Genomic DNA, 16,064 nt, shown 5'->3' with positions numbered 1-16,064 from the left:
TTGATCACCCTGATCCAGCCATCATCAGCCTTCACTGTCTTTCAACACATACATTGTGTTCTACCCTCAACATTTTCTCTCCACGTGGGGTCTGTCCCTCTGTAAAAGAAGTTCCCCTGGGCGTTTCCAGGCCTTCGAGGTTGGAAACTGGACCTTTCCTTGCACTCATTGGCAAAAGGGACCCAGCCAGGCCTCCTCTCTGTTCCCACTGTGGTTCTTAGATTCACTCACGGGGTTCTCACTTCAAGGATGGAGGGCTTTCTTTGGATGATGACTTGGTGATTTCTGGGCTCCTTGGCTCTTTTGACCCTTACAATTCCACGTTTTCTAAACTTGGCTCTGTCGGCACAGCTGTGGTCACCCCCTTCTTGTTGCTAAGGGTAGTTTGATCCTACCCATTAGTGTTCTAGGGCAGTGACTTTCACCCTTTTTCATCTCATGGCACAAATTAATTACTAAAATTCTGCGGCACGCCAAAAAATATATCATTTTTTTTGTTGATCTGACAAAAAAAGTAGGTATAATTTTGATTCATTCACACTACATTGTTGTTGTGTTGGCTGTTGTCATTTTCTTATTTGACAGTCAAAGGGAAAAGAGGTCAGTGCCCCCCTGACTAAATAGTCAGGTTTTGCATGTTTTAAGACTTCTTATGGCACACTGGTTTAAAATCTCTGTTCTAGTTTTCCAAGGGGTGTTTGTCACCTAGTTTTTTGGGTAAAGATGTTGCCTGTAGAATTTTTTTTTTCTGTGTTAGCTATTCTCACCGTTTTTGCGACGGAATTTTGGGAGATCATGAAACTACTCTGCTGCCTCTCTCTACACTCTTGGCATTTTAGAGTTTAAATAGCCTGCTATTGAACCTAAAGTTATTTATTATAGCCCTGTAGCTGAAATATTTTTATTTGACCACTGCTAAAGTAATTGTGACATTTTTGTTATTCAAAGATTGTGAGATATAAATGAGTGTAAATTTAAGTATGAATATCCTCTGGGCAACTGTCGGGGAGGCTCTTGAATCTCCCATTTACAATTTCAATGGGAGCTGTAACTTGTTACTACACTTTATTGTGAAACTGAGAAAAGCAAAAAGACTCCTAGCAAAGGGCTGCCAAGCAGGCCACCTGAAAGGCTCTGCGTTTACACTGACATCTGATCTGAACAAGAATGATACTAAATTCAGATACGCGTCTGAAAACTTGCCTTGGACACATTTGCCAGGTATGTTTTATTTATTGGAACTGGAAAGGGAGATTAGCTGAACTCACTAAAGAGCAAATCAGACATAAGAATTTTGGAAGTTTAGGTCCAATCACAAATGTTAAACACGCTGTGGTAAATGTAGTAGTATGGGCTTTACTGTCCTAACTTTTAACATTAGCTGATTGAGGCACTTCTGAAGCATTATAGGCCCCATATTGAGATCAACTAAAAGTAAATGATCTTTTAGAATTGGGCCATTTGTCATATGCTCCAGGGTCAGGATTGAAACTGACAAAATATGTATTAGCCAGGAAACCCTTTTGTATAGAGGGTCAGAGCTAGGTTTACAGTGGTGAGTGGGCAGTGAAATTGCGCGCCCACGTTATTACAGCCATCTCTGAACTGCTGGAGTCTGGCAGCAAACCTGGAGATAAAGGGCCAGTGGTGAGAGCACCAAGGCTAGACTCAGGCCGGCAGGAACTGAATCCTTCCTCCACCATTTTACCGGTGACCTTTGGAAGTGACTAAGTTGCACATCTGTTAAGTGGAGATAAAAACAGTCTCGCCTGGCTGGGCATGGCTCAGCCCTGGATCATCGACCTAGGATCCAGGAAATCGAGGTTCAATTTTGGGTCAGGGCACAAGCCCTAGATGCCGGCCACATGCAGGAGGCAGCCAATCAGTGACTCTGATCATTGATGTTTCTTTCTCTCTCTCTCTCTCCCTCTCCCTTCCTCTCTCTGAAATTAATAAAGATATATTTTTTTAAAAACACAAAAACGAAACAGTCTCTAACTAGTAGAGCTATTAGTAGACCTATTATAAGAATTAAATGAATATAGGTAAAGTGTTCAAAACAGCGCCTGGCTATTTAGTAAGCATCGTGTAAGTGTTTTCTCCTGTTCTTATCTCTATGAGTTAGTTTCTTGGGTCATATTAGCACATTTTATCACAAAGTGAATAATGCCTTGCAGGTCATAGCACTGGATTATTCCACAGTACAGAGCAGAGCAGGTTATAGCACTGAGGTCTTTCACAGCCACCTTCAGACATCGGGAGCATTTATTACTACTTGAATTAGAGTTAGTTGTGGCAATGGCACTAACAAAAAAGAGAGATATAGTTGGGTTAGTAAACTGATTCCCAAATTGAGGTCTAATACAATAATTTTTATGTTTCATTGCTTCCTTTAGAGCGATGATCTGCAAAGAGAATTTGTTATTGGAGCCATAATTTTCTAGGTGATACCTTCAGCTTCCAAAAATATTAATATAGCTTTTATTTATTTATTTATTTATTTATTTATTTATTTGATGTCTTTATTGATTTCAGAGAGAGAGGAAGGAAGGGGGAGAGACAGAAATATCAGTGATGAAAGTCACTGATTGGCTGCCTTCTGCCCCTACTGGGGATTGAGCCCAGAACCTGGGCATGTGCCCTGACCAGGAATCGAACCACGGTCTCCTGAATCATGGGTCGATGCTCAACAGCTGAGCCATGCTGACCAAGCATTCATATAGCTTTTAACAGTGCTTCATTTTTAACTCAGGACATACTTTAATTGGGAAGATCTTAAATAATACCTGTAATGCATAGCTCTAGTTTCATAATTATTTTCTTTTATGTTTTTTAGGGGGAGAAAAAAACACATGGTAAATAATTTTTCCCCTAGGTAATGTGAACATTAGGGTAAATACTTTATAATGTTGAAACAAATTAATTGCAGAGAAATTATGGAATGGTTGTTTTATAGAAACATTTTCCGTAATTTCAGTGTTGCACTTCAATTTATAGTCAGTTTCTCAGAGATATATTTTGTGTAAAGTGAGATTCCTCTGCACCCTGATGAAGTTTGTTTCTTCTTTGTTTGACCTATAGGAGCCATCAGCATATCAAATTTTAATTCTAAATTCCTTTAGTTTGATTTGAATTTAAAATCTGTAACACTGTACTCAACTCTATAAGAGCACTTACAAGCCTGTCATTTGAATCCTAATGCAATGCTACTAGACCACTGGCTACTCTTCAGAAGAGGGAAAAAGTGTATAAGAATCTATCTTTGTATGCCTTTCACAAGTTTTATGGGAAATCAGATGTCCAACAAGAATTAACAGAATCTAAGTTAAGAAATGCAGAAGTTAAACTTATCAGAATCTAGAACCTCTGGTTTGAAGTACATTTCTAATGTGAGGGTGAAACTTCGTTCCCCATTTTATAGGAATGGGAAGTATTACATAGCAACCCTAGTTCTCTCTGGAGTTCCTCCTTACTGATGCATTGTAACATCACAGTATAAATCCTGGAGGACCCCAGCCAGGATATTCTAAATCTCTAGTCCCCGTTGCTTCTAAAATATTGGGTATCATTTTAATCCAAAAATTCAGTGAAGGCTTTTAGTCATTAAGCATAAATATTTAATTTGTGTGGCTAATTTTAACCAAACAATTTAGAATAAGATTACCCACACAGGGCTGTTTCTCCTCTATTTCTAACCCAGGCCGACGTTGTGTCAAAGTAAAAATTTCGTTCCCTATTTTAAATGTCAAAATAAATTACCTGTTACTACAACCAAATAAAAGAGCCCGGCCAGAGTGGCTCAGTTGGTTGGAGCGTTATCTGCACGTTGAAAGGTTGCCGTTTAGATTCCTGGTCAGGGCACATACCTGCGTTTTGGGTTCGATCCCGTCCAGGTGTGTACGGAAGGCAACTTATCAATGGTTCTCTCTCACATCAATGTTTCTCTCTCTCTCTCTTTCTCTCTCTCTCTCCCTCCTTCCCTCCCTCCCTCTTTCCTTCTCTTCCTCTCTCTGTAAGTCCTCAGGTGAGGGTTACAAAATAAATAAATAAATAAATAAGATAATTTTAGAAGAAAATTTTTATTTTGATTTTGAAAGATACATGGTATCACCTGTGTTGAGAAGGTTGTGTGCAGTTACTTGTCAAAAAGTAGGTTCTCTATCCTCAGAAGAATGGAAGGTGAGATAACAACAGCAACAGGCTCATGTGAACGTCAGCCGTTAGCAGTTTGTATCTCACCACCAACAGATCTGATCATCTATAGCTCTCTGGCAAATGACCGGTGGAAAGCCTGTTCTCAACCCTTCCATCCCCCACTGCACACACACACAAATGACTAATGAATAAAAATAAAACAAGTACTTTCAAAGAGACAATGTAATGGTCTATTTATAGTATATAAGTTCCTCATCCTCAGTTTTTGACATATTTTCCCCCTGCCTTAATCATATTACTGTAAACACCTTACAAATTCTTCCATTGACCCACCCTAATTTAGGATAGAAAGTCTGTTGACTTGAACATCTCCAAAAATACAGTATCTACCCTTTTCAGTAAAACTTCCAGCTTATCTCTTGCTTTATTTTTTTATGTTTTAAAGTTACAAATAACCATACTTATTTGGACTTATATTGTGTTTTGGACCAGAATTTAATGAGACTTTTTAATAAATTAACCAAAATGGCTTTAGGTCAAGATCCAAGAGATAGATGAAGCTTTAGAAATTTTTCAGATACACTGTTAGAAAAATGGTAGACCAGGCTAGTAAGGTTTATTCTCAAAGTGTTTTCCTAATTTTTCTGCATAACTGATAGCTTCAGGATTTGATTGGAATTTAACATTTTAAGTGTTTTAGCAGCCTGGCCCTGCATGGCTCAGTGGTTGAGCATTGACCTGTGATATAGGAGGTCACAGTTTGATTCCTAGTCAGGGCACATGCCCAGGTTGCAGGCTCGATCCCCAGTAGAGAGCGTGCAGGAGGCAGCCAATCAATGACTCTCATCATTTCTGTTTCTCTCTCATTTCCTCTCTCTGAAATCAATAAAAACATATATTTTTAAATATTATCATTAAAAAATAAAGTGTTTTAGCTATTTAAAAACTATTTGAATTTAAAAAAGCACCATACGTGTAAATTTGTTTAATGCCAAATGAATCAAATGTTGTTGAAGTATTTCTTTTTTCTTTTAATTAAACAAAGCACTTTTTTTTTTTTTTTATTTGAGAGAGAAAGAAACAGATCAGTTGTCTCCCGCACATGCCCAGACCTGGGATCGAACCAGCAACCTGGGTATGTGCCCTGACCAGGAATGGAACCCTCCACCTTTTGGTGTATGAGATGATGCCCCAACCAACCAAGCCACACCAGCCAGAGCTGTACTGTTTTGTTTTATTTTATTTTTTATTTTAATTTAATTTTATATGGAGAAACAGTGATTTGTTATTCTATTTATTTATGTATTCATTGGTTGATTCTTGTATGTGTCCTGACCAGAGATTAAACCCTCAACCTTGCTGTATTGGGAAGATGTTCTAACCATGGTGCTACCTGGCCAGGGCAGAAATGTTGTTGAAGTATTCCTTGAGTGACCCAGAAATTTAACAAAAGTAAAAGTCTCAGCTGAAGCTATTGAAATGTATACTGAATCACAAAGGAGAGGTTTAGAGAGACAAATGAGGGAACAAGGGGCAGGAGACTAGATGAAAAGAAAGGTAGAAGATCTCTCAACAGAAACTCTTCAGGCCAGAAGGGAGTGGCATGAAGTTCTCCAAGTAATGAAAAGCAAGAACATGCAACCAAGATTGCTTTATCCAGCAAGGTGATCATTTAAAATTGAAGGTGAAATAAAGAGCTTCCCAGACAAAAAAAAAGCTAAAGGAGTTCAGTATCACCAAACCAGCATTGCAAGAAATGCTAAAAGGGCTTCTTTAAGAGAAAGAAGGAATAGTGAGAGAAAGGTACATCAGCATAAAGGGAAAAAATGGCATTAAATAAGTTTATATCAATAGTAACCTTAAATGTAAACAGAATAAATGGTCCAATCAAAAGACAGAGTAGCTGAATGGATAAGAAAACAGGACCCAAATATATGCTGTCTACAAGAGACCCACCTGAGAGCAAAAGACTCACACAGGCTAAAAGTGGAGGAATGGAATAAAATATTCCATGCAAATGGAAAGGGAAAAAAGCTGGAGTAGCAATTCTTATTTCTGACAAAATAGACGTCAAAATGAAGACCATAACGAGACAAAGATGGTCACTACTTAATACTAAAGAGATCAATCCAACAGGAGGAAATAACCCTTATAAACATTTAGGCACCCAATATAGGAGCACCTAAATATATAAAAAACTTCTTGGTAGACTTTAAGGGGAGATTGACAGCAACACAATCATAGTGGGGGACTTTAACACCCCACTGTCAGCATTGGACAGATCATCAAGACAAAAAATCAACAGGGAAACAGACCTTAAATGACTCACTAGACCTAATGGATTTAATTAACATTTAGAGAACATTTCACTCCAAAGCAGCAGAATACACATTTTTCTCAAGTGCACATGGAACATTCTCAAAAGTAGAACACATGTTAGGGCATAAGGCAAGTCTCTACAAATATAAGAAGATTGAAATCATATCAAGCATCTTCTCGGATCACAGTGCCATGAAACTAGAAATCAACCACTATAAAAAAACTCAAAAATATTCAAACACATGGAGGCTAAATAACATGTTATTAAACAATGAATCGGTTACCAATGAGATCAAGGAAGAAATCAAACACTTCATGTAAAGTAACGAAAATGAACAGACAACAACCAAAAATCTATGGGACAGAGCGAAAGTAGTCCTGAGAGGAAAATTCATAGCATTACAGGCCTGTCTTGAGAAACAAGAAAAAGATCTAATGAACCATCTAACACAACAGCTAAAAGAACTAGAACAAACCTGGCCGGGTGTGGCTCAGCCGTTGAGCATCGACCTGGGATCCAGGCGATAGGGGTTCAGTTCCCGGTCGGGGCACATGCCCGGGTTGTGGGCTCGATTCCTAGTCGGGTGCATGCAGGAGGCAGCTGATCAATGACTCTCTCATCATTGATGTTTCTCTCTCCCTCTCCTTTCATCTCACTGAAATCAATAAAGATATATTTTTTTAAAAAAAGGAAAAAAAGAACTAGAACGAGAACAGCAAGAAAAGCCCCGAGGAAGTAGAAGGAAGGAAATAATAAAGATCAGAGCAGAAATTAATGACATAGAAACTAAAAAAATAATACAAAAAAATCAATGAAACCAAGAGCAGTTTCTTTGAAAAGGTAAATAAGATTGATGCACCTTTAGCCAGACTCACTAAGAAACAAAGAGAGAGGAACCAAATAAAATCAGAAATGAAAAAGGCGATATAACAACTGACCCAACAGAAATACAAAGAATTTAAGAACATATTATGAGCAACTATATGCCAACAAATTGGACAACATGGAGGAAATGGACAAATTCCTAGAAGCATACAACCTTCCAAAGCTGAATCAAGAAGAAGCAGAACACCTGAATAGGCTGATAACAACTAATGAAATTGAAGCAGTAATCAAAAAACTCCCAGCAAACAAAAGTCCTGGACCAGGTGGATTTACAGGCGAGTTTTACCAAACATTCAAAGAAGAATTAACACCTATTCTCCTCAAACTATTCCAGAAAATTCAAGAGGAGGGAAAATTCCCAAACTCTTTTTATGAGGCCAGCATCATCCTAATCCCAAAACCAGATAAAGACACTAAAGAAAAAGAATTACAGGCTAATATCTCTGATGAACATAGATGCTAAAATTCTTACTAAAATACTAGCAAACTGGATCCAGCAATACATTAAAAAGATCACACACCACGACCAAGTGCGATTTATTCCGGGGTTGCAAGGCTGGTACAGCATCCGCAAATCAATAAATGTGATACATCACATAAACAAAATGAAGGACAAAAATCATATGATCACATCAATAGACGCAGAAAAAGCATTCGACAAAATCCAGCACCCATTTGTGATAAAAACTCTCAGCAAAATGGGAATAGAAGGATCATACCTCAACATAATAAAGGCGATATACGACAGACCTACAGCCAACATCATACTCAATGGGCAAAAACTAAAACCATTTCCATTAAAAACAGGAACACGACAGGGATGTCCACTTTCACCACTCTTATCCAACATAGTACTGGAAGTCCTCGCCGTAGCCATCAGACAGGAAGAAAACATAAAAGGTATCCAAATTGGTAAGGAGGAAGTAAAACTATCATTATTTGCAGATGACATGATATTGTACATAGAAAACCTTAAAGACTCCATCAGAGTACTACTAGATTTGATAAACGAATTTGGTAAGGTAGCTGGATACAAAATCAACATCTGGAAATCAATGGCATTCTTATACACCAACAGTAAACTTTCAGAGAGAGAAACTAAAAAAATAATACCATTTACCAGTGCAACTAGAAAAATAAGATATATAGGAGTAAACTTAACTAAGGATGTAAAAGACCTGTACTCAGAAAACTACGTGACGCTGAAAAAAGAAATAGAGGAAGATTTAAACAAGTGGAAGAATATACCATGCTCATGGATTGGAAGAATTAATATCATTAAAATGTCCATACTACCCAAAGCAATTTATAAATTCAATGCAATTCCTATTAAAATACCAACAGCTACTTTCACCATACACAAAAATAAACTCAAAAAGGATAAAAAACTTAATTGTAAGTCGTGAAACCATAAAAATCCTGGAAGAAAACATAGGCAGTAAAGTCACAGACATCCCACATAGTGGAATTTTCACTGATAGATCTCCTAGGGCAAGAGAAACAAAAGAAAAAATAAACATATGGGACTGCATCAAACTAAAAAGCTTCTGCACAGCAAAAGAAAACAGCCTCAAAATACAAAGGGACCCCACAGTCTGGAAAAACGTATTTGCCAAGGATGAATCTGATAAGGGGCTAATTTCCAAAGTGTACAAGGAACTCATAGCACTCAGCAAAAGGAAGACAAGCAACCCAATTAATAAATGGGCAAAGGACCTAAATAGACACTTCTCCAAGAGGACATACAGATGGCCAAGAGACATATGAAAAAATGCTCAATGTCACTAATCATCAGAGAGATGCAAATTAAAACCACAATGAGGTATCACTTCACACCTGTCAGAATGGCACCATCAACAAGTCAACAAATGACATGTGCTGGCGAGGGTGTGGAGAAAGGGGAGCCCTAGTACACTGCTGGTGGGAATGCAGACTGGGGCAGCCACTATGGAAAACAGTACGGAGGTTCCTCAAAAAATTAAAAATGGAACTGCCTTTTGACCCAGTGATCCCACTTCTAGGAATATATCCTAAGAATCCTGAAACATTCATCAGAAAGAATATATGCACCCTCATGTCCATAGCAGCACAGTTTACAATAGCTAAGATCTGGAAACAGCCCAAGTGCCCATCAGTAGCTGATGGATAAAAAGCTGTGGGACATTTACACCATGGAATACTACGCAGCTGCAAAGAAGAAGGATCTCGTACCCTTTGGACAGTATGGATGGACCTGGAGAATATTATGCTGAGCGAAATAAGCCAGGCAGAGAAAGACAAACATCACATGATCTCACTTATATGTGGAATCTAAAGAACTTAATAAACTGATGAGCAGAATAGATTCAATGACATGGAAGCATGGATCAGACTGACTGAGGAATGTTAGAGGGATGGAGGAGGGCGGGTGGGTGGAGGGGGAGAGAGTAACCAAAGAATTTATATGTGTATATGCACAACCCAAGGACACGGACAATGGTGGGGAGAGGGACTGGGGAGGGCGTGGGACAGGGTGGAATGGGTCACTGGGGAGAAAAAGGAACATCTGTAATATTTTAAACAAAAATAAAAATAAATAAAATAAAAATTAAAAAAAAGAAAGGAACAATGGGTGACAGGTTTCTTGAAGTCAAATTTCAATAGGACTGCAATGTGGAAGGATCTGTTAGGAAGGTGAAGAGGAAATGGGGAACCCTGTCAAGTGCTTTACATTCCCTTTATGTCATTCAGTCCTCACAGTGAGTCTGAAGCAGCTGTCATTCCCAGTGGACAGATGAACAAACTGGATCATTGTAGAATTCCAATAAATCCTGAAGCAAAGAAACAAACTGTTTTAGAATCTAATAGAATATATAACATATTACAAACTCTGAGGAATGGGCTCCAAATTAAATGAAAATTTGCCACTTATCAGTGTGGTTTCCTCTCATTTAAGTATGGAGAAATTCAGAAACAGCTTCATTAGCTTGAGGCCTATGGAATGAATTGATATGGTGTGGCAAATAGAACTTAGCTGCTGCTTCCACAGTTCCTGTGTTTAGGCCATACTAATTAGATGCCCTCAGCACATCCATTTTGGAAAATAGTACATATTTTAAAGAAATATGGCATTTAGAAATTCCACAATAAATGAAACAATGGCTTCATAATTCAGAATAAACATTTTTCAGTTGGATAATTTTACAAAATTATATAATGCAGCTCAACTTTTAAACAAACTTTGTGTGGCATAAAAAGTAACACATCTCTTAAAACTTGGGAAATAAAGTAAAGGTTGAGAATAAAAATTGCCCCTAGATTTAAGCAAAATGTATTTTGTTATAATTCCTTCCTTTTCTGCTTATTATTTCATGGTAGCCCTGTACTTTGTATAATGTACATGTATGATGATTTTTAGTAAATTTACAAAGTTGTACAAAGATTACCACAATCTACTCTTAAAAGATATACATCATTCCAAAACGAAATCCCATCCCCATTTTGCTCCAAATCTCCTCCTGGCCTTAGGTGACCGCTAATATAGTTTCTACCTATAGATTTACCTTTTCTGGATATTTCATATTAATGAAATTATACAATAGGTAGAATTGTGCAACTGGTTTCTTTCATTTAAGGGTGTTTTCAAGATTTATCCATTTTTTGTAGCATGTAGCAGTATTTTGTCCCCTTTTATTGATGAATTGTTTGCTATTGTATGTAGATACACCGTATTTTATCTCTTCAGTAGCTGATGGACACTTGGCTTGTTTCCACTTTGGAAGTATGCTTCTATGAACATTCATGAACAAGTCTTTTTTGTGCACATATGTTTTCAATTCTCAGGTTTATCCCTAGAATTACTAGATAATATGACAAATTTGTGTTTAACTTTTTAACAAACTGCCAAATTGTTTCCCAAAGTAGCGGTACCATTTACATTCCCACCAGCACTATATGGGGGTTCCACATCCCAGCCAGCGCTTACTTTCTGCCTTTTTGATGATAGCCATTCAAGTGGGTATGAGCTGGTATCTTCCTGTGGTTTTAATTTGCATTTTTCTAAACATTACTGATATTGAACATCTTTATATGTGCTTATTAGCCATTCATGTATCCTCTTTGTCCAAATGTATTTTCAGATCCATCTTTTAATTATGTTGTTTGTCTTCCTGTTAAGGGTTATAATCCAGTATGTTATTTGTTGTTCAGATAATTCTAGCTTGGCCGTTGGGAGCTCTTTCTAATTGTCAGGTCTATCTGTCTGACTCTTTTTAAAAACAGCTTTATTAAGATATAATTCACATACCGTACAATTCACCCATTCAAAGTCTACAGTTCAAATGGCTTCTATATACTCACATATTTGTTGAACCACAACCATAACCCCACACCTCTTAGGCCTCGCCTTTGATACCCCGTCCCCTGGCAACCTTTAAGCTCTTTCCTGTCTCTGTCGATCTCCCTATTCTGGACAGTCCATATAGATGGAATCATATACTATGTTGTCCTTGTGACTGGCTTGTTTCATTTAGCATAATGCTTTCAAGGCTCATCTGTCTGGTCTCTTTTTTCTTTTTCGCTTGTTTTATTTATTGTTTTTGTATGATTTCTCTCTGGTCTGTTTTTAATCTTTAGCTATTTAGATGTTCCTTCTACGTTGTTGTTGTGTATGTGAGTATAGAACTTGGTACTCTGATTTTGTGACTTAACATTATTTTATCTACATTTTTCTTATTTTTAATCTAGCATTTTTCTATTCTGCATAGTCTGAATATCTAATCGTGAAAACACATCAAGTTAGTGTTCATTTAACACTTAGTTCTGAGTTTGAAGTATCTGAGCTAGTTTCATTTTTTTACTACTATAATATTGCTGTGAACATTTTCATGTATAAGGATTTTTAACTGCACCTTAGGATGGATTTCCAGGACTGAAACGCTTTAGTTAAAAGGTAGAATCATTTTTTTGTCACATTCTACCAGATTACACTGTAGAAAATTTTTAACAATTTAAGAGACCACTAATGTATGTGTGTGTGTGTGTGTGTGTATATATATATATATATATATATATATGAATCTCAAAATGAATTCCCATATACTCACCACCTAGATTCTTCTATTAATGTTTTACTCTACTTACTTTATCATATATCTAACCACCTATCTCTCTATCCATCAATTTATCTTAGTTTTTAGTGCATTTCAAAGTGTAGATATCAATACACTTTGCTCAAATACTTCAACATTTATATCATTAACTAGAGTATTAGTTTCTTTTTATAAAATTTACATATAATAAATGCATGAATCTTTAAAGTACATTTCCTGAGTTTTGAAAAATCCATACATCTTTGTAACCCAAATCCCTCACAACTATAGTTTTTACCAAATGAAATGTCAAAGAAAATACTAGAGTGCAATATGCATAGTATAGGTAAGCATTGTTTTGTGAACTTTTGTTTCGGATATATGTGTATCTGTATACAGGGTAACAGTGTAAAATATCTCTCTTACCATCACAATAAAGAAGTGAAAATCACTGGTCTAGTAGGGGAGCTCAGCGTGTAATCAAATAATGGTCATATAGGGCAATGATTTTCAACCTTTTTCATCTCATGACACACATAAACCAATTGCTAAAATTCTGCGGCACACCAAAAAATACATTTTTGCCGGTCTAACAAAAAATAGGTATAATTTTTATTCATTCGCGCCAGATGGCTGCTGTTGAGTTGGCTGTTGTCATTTTTTTAATGTGACAATCTCTCTAAAATCAATAAAAACATATTTAAAAAAAAAAATTCTTGCAGCACCTCTTGTGGCACACTGGTTGAAAATTGCTGATATGGGGTGACAGGTTTTGTAAGATACAGTGATGGGTTCAAAGAAAGGGTAGTCAGCGTTTTGTGTTTAGAAAGGGGATTGGCACGAGCAGGAAAGGCTTCACTGAGGAAAAGGCGCTATATTATCATACTAACATTGGCCAATGTGCAGTTTCCTAGAACATTCCATATACTTGCTCCTCTAATCCTCACAACCCAGAAGGTAAGGACTATTATTTTTCCCATTCTACGTGGGGCTGAGTACAGAAAGATTAAGTAACTTGCCCAGGACCAGAAAGCTAGTAAGTAGTAGAGCCAGTCAAGCTCCATCCAGTTCATGCTCTTGACTGTTATATTGTATGACTGCTATCCATTTTCTTGGTGGAAATTTGCTTTTTTAACTTGGGGATTTTATTTCAATCACTTTTATGGAGCAAATAAAATGTATTTGTCTGATACTACTTTAGAGTGAAAGTGAGAAAGTGTGTGTGTGACAGTTCTGGAGTGCCCAGAAAGGATGTTAGCCATCATGAAATGCCACTTTCATTTCTAGAAACTTCATACCCTACAATTTTCATGCAGTGAATTGTTTGGTATTTCCCAAATTAGTTGTGCAGTGGCATTAGAAAAGAGAACCTTGACTTGATCATTCCCAAAGCTACCTGACATTGATGTTTATTCAGCTTAAATGAACATTTAGTAACACAATGCACTGAGTAAGGCAAAGAGGCAATGTGATAAAGACAACATTTTTATGAGTCAGAGACCGGAATTCAGGACGTCACTCCACGACTCAGATTTTCAGTTTTCCCATCTACAGAATGAAGGGAGTGACATCTGGGATCACATAAAGTGCATGTGTCGCCACTCCCTGCTTTCTAAGCCATGACTGACATTGCTAATCACTCATGGCATTCTTTTCTCCTGAACCCGAAAACAGCTCCAGACTCTTTCCCAACACAGAGCCCAAAACAGCAAGTACAGTGTCACAGTTGGCACGCAAGTTGAAATGTATTTGTCATCTTTGGATGTGGCAATCTATGAAGACTCTTCCAGTTCTAACTCCCAGAAGAATACCATCAAAAAGTTGAAAACTGAGCCCAATTCAGTATGCACTTCGGTCTTTCCACTCTCTCTTTTCTCTAGGCATTGAGTTTACATCACATAGGATCCTGAGGCACTGATGTGTTCATATCCTACTGTGAATCTCTACCAGACGACCTAGTGTTGGCCTTTAGGTGTCCTTGCACTGGTCATGTAAGGAATGCTTTCCCCAGTGAAGCTTCCTTTTTCTTCTTTGCACGTTCACATAAGCTCTTGGGTGTGGGATCTAAATTCCTGGCTATCAAAACATCTTCCCCAACCTTGTATGCTGTTGACTGCAAAGAGTTTATAAGAGAGGGAGTTCATGCCTGCTCCCTGACCACTCCCAGCACTTGTCTGAGCTTACTCCTATCGCCCTGCCTCAGTTTCATAATTATTTGATTTCCCTCCTCTCATGATGAGTAAGCAGGATAAGTGCTTAAAGCATTCATCTTCAGTTCTCAAACATGCACTTGTCTCTGAGCCTCCACATTGTATGTTTGGGCGTTGTTTATTTTATAATACAAATAATTTACAATTTTGCATGTTCATTTTATTACCACTGTGTAATTCTACAGTTATATATTGTGTAATTGTTTATGAGCATGCAAAAAAGTGTTGTGTTCAAGTCTTTAGATGCTTTCAGCTACTGTTTTCAAGACTTGTACCCTAATGAGTGTCCATTCAGCACATCCTGGTGTGTCATCCTCGCTCTTGAAGTGAGTGGAAAGGAATGCTGTGCTCTAAGGTAGGACCAATGTGATCCCTCAGTGTCACATCTCAGTGGGATCATTTTACATCTTATTTTACCACTTAATGCAATCAGGCCATTTAAAGGCAAAGGTTTACCTCTGAGTTCCTTTGAGACAGTATTTTTTTCTTTTACCTGGCAGTTGGTATCCAGGGTATAGGGTTGTAATTTCTAACTTTCATAAAGCAAGTTTTAAAGTAACATTGCTGAAAGGGAATAAAAGGAAGGACGGTAATCTTAATTTACTAGTCACGTGCCATCATTTACTGGCAATAATTTGTAAAGAGAACAGAAGCAGCCTGTAATACCAGATGATTAAACAGCATAGTGTCTGTTGCAATCCCACCTACAATAATGAGCTCATCTTCCTGGAAAAGGGAGTGAATGGCCACAGGTGTCCCCCCATGGCACAGCTGCCCTGTCTCTGTCTGAGCTGGTCTAGATGACATCATCCTGTTCTGCACACTGAATGAGCACAGCAACTGGAAGTGTATTTAAGAGCTATTGTTAACCTCGGTCTTTTGCACTGATTTTCACAGATATTACAAAATGTGAATATGATACTGTTAGATGAGCCAATGAGGCCGCTCTGGTGCTCATGATGAAAGGACTGGCCATTGGTCAATATTGTACTTTTTTGCAATTGATTATTTCAAAATCTGTATTAAGTGTAAAAGGAACAAACATGAGATTCAATGCAGCTGAGTTAGAAATAAAGCCACAGCATGAACTCCTGAATGATGAGGCTGAGTTGAGGGTGTCACAGACCCTTGCATGTGCTTGTCCTCTCAGCTGCATCTCACCTCTGACGAAATAATCCAGGGACTTTGGGTGTCTGAATCTCTGAACTTCAATTTACTTGTCCTTAAAATGGGGATAACAGAAGTACCTGCCTCAGAGAATTGTGAAAATTTAATAATATATGTAAATTGCTTAGTACAGGACCTTATAGGATTTGCTATAGGGCCTTGTTATTATAGTTGCTACGACGACTATTGCTTCCAACATTAAGGAAAGAAAAGCTTCACCGTAGATCCTGTCTCCATTGTCCATAAAATAAAGCTCAT

General features: G+C 37.6%; 1 protein-coding gene across 1 annotated transcript in view; it reads left to right on the top strand.

Annotated features, from left to right (window-relative positions):
* Positions 1-16,064, top strand: part of AP4S1 (adaptor related protein complex 4 subunit sigma 1) — a 44,665-nt gene that overhangs the window by 7,213 nt on the left and 21,388 nt on the right. The window lies entirely within an intron of this gene.

The sequence above is a fragment of the Miniopterus schreibersii genome (genome assembly GCF_964146895.1).
Source record: "Miniopterus schreibersii genome assembly, chromosome: 1".
Classification (NCBI taxonomy): Eukaryota; Metazoa; Chordata; class Mammalia; order Chiroptera; family Miniopteridae; genus Miniopterus; species Miniopterus schreibersii.
The sequence above is the reverse complement of the archived record's forward strand: the minus strand, read 5'-3'. Positions and strand labels throughout refer to the sequence as shown.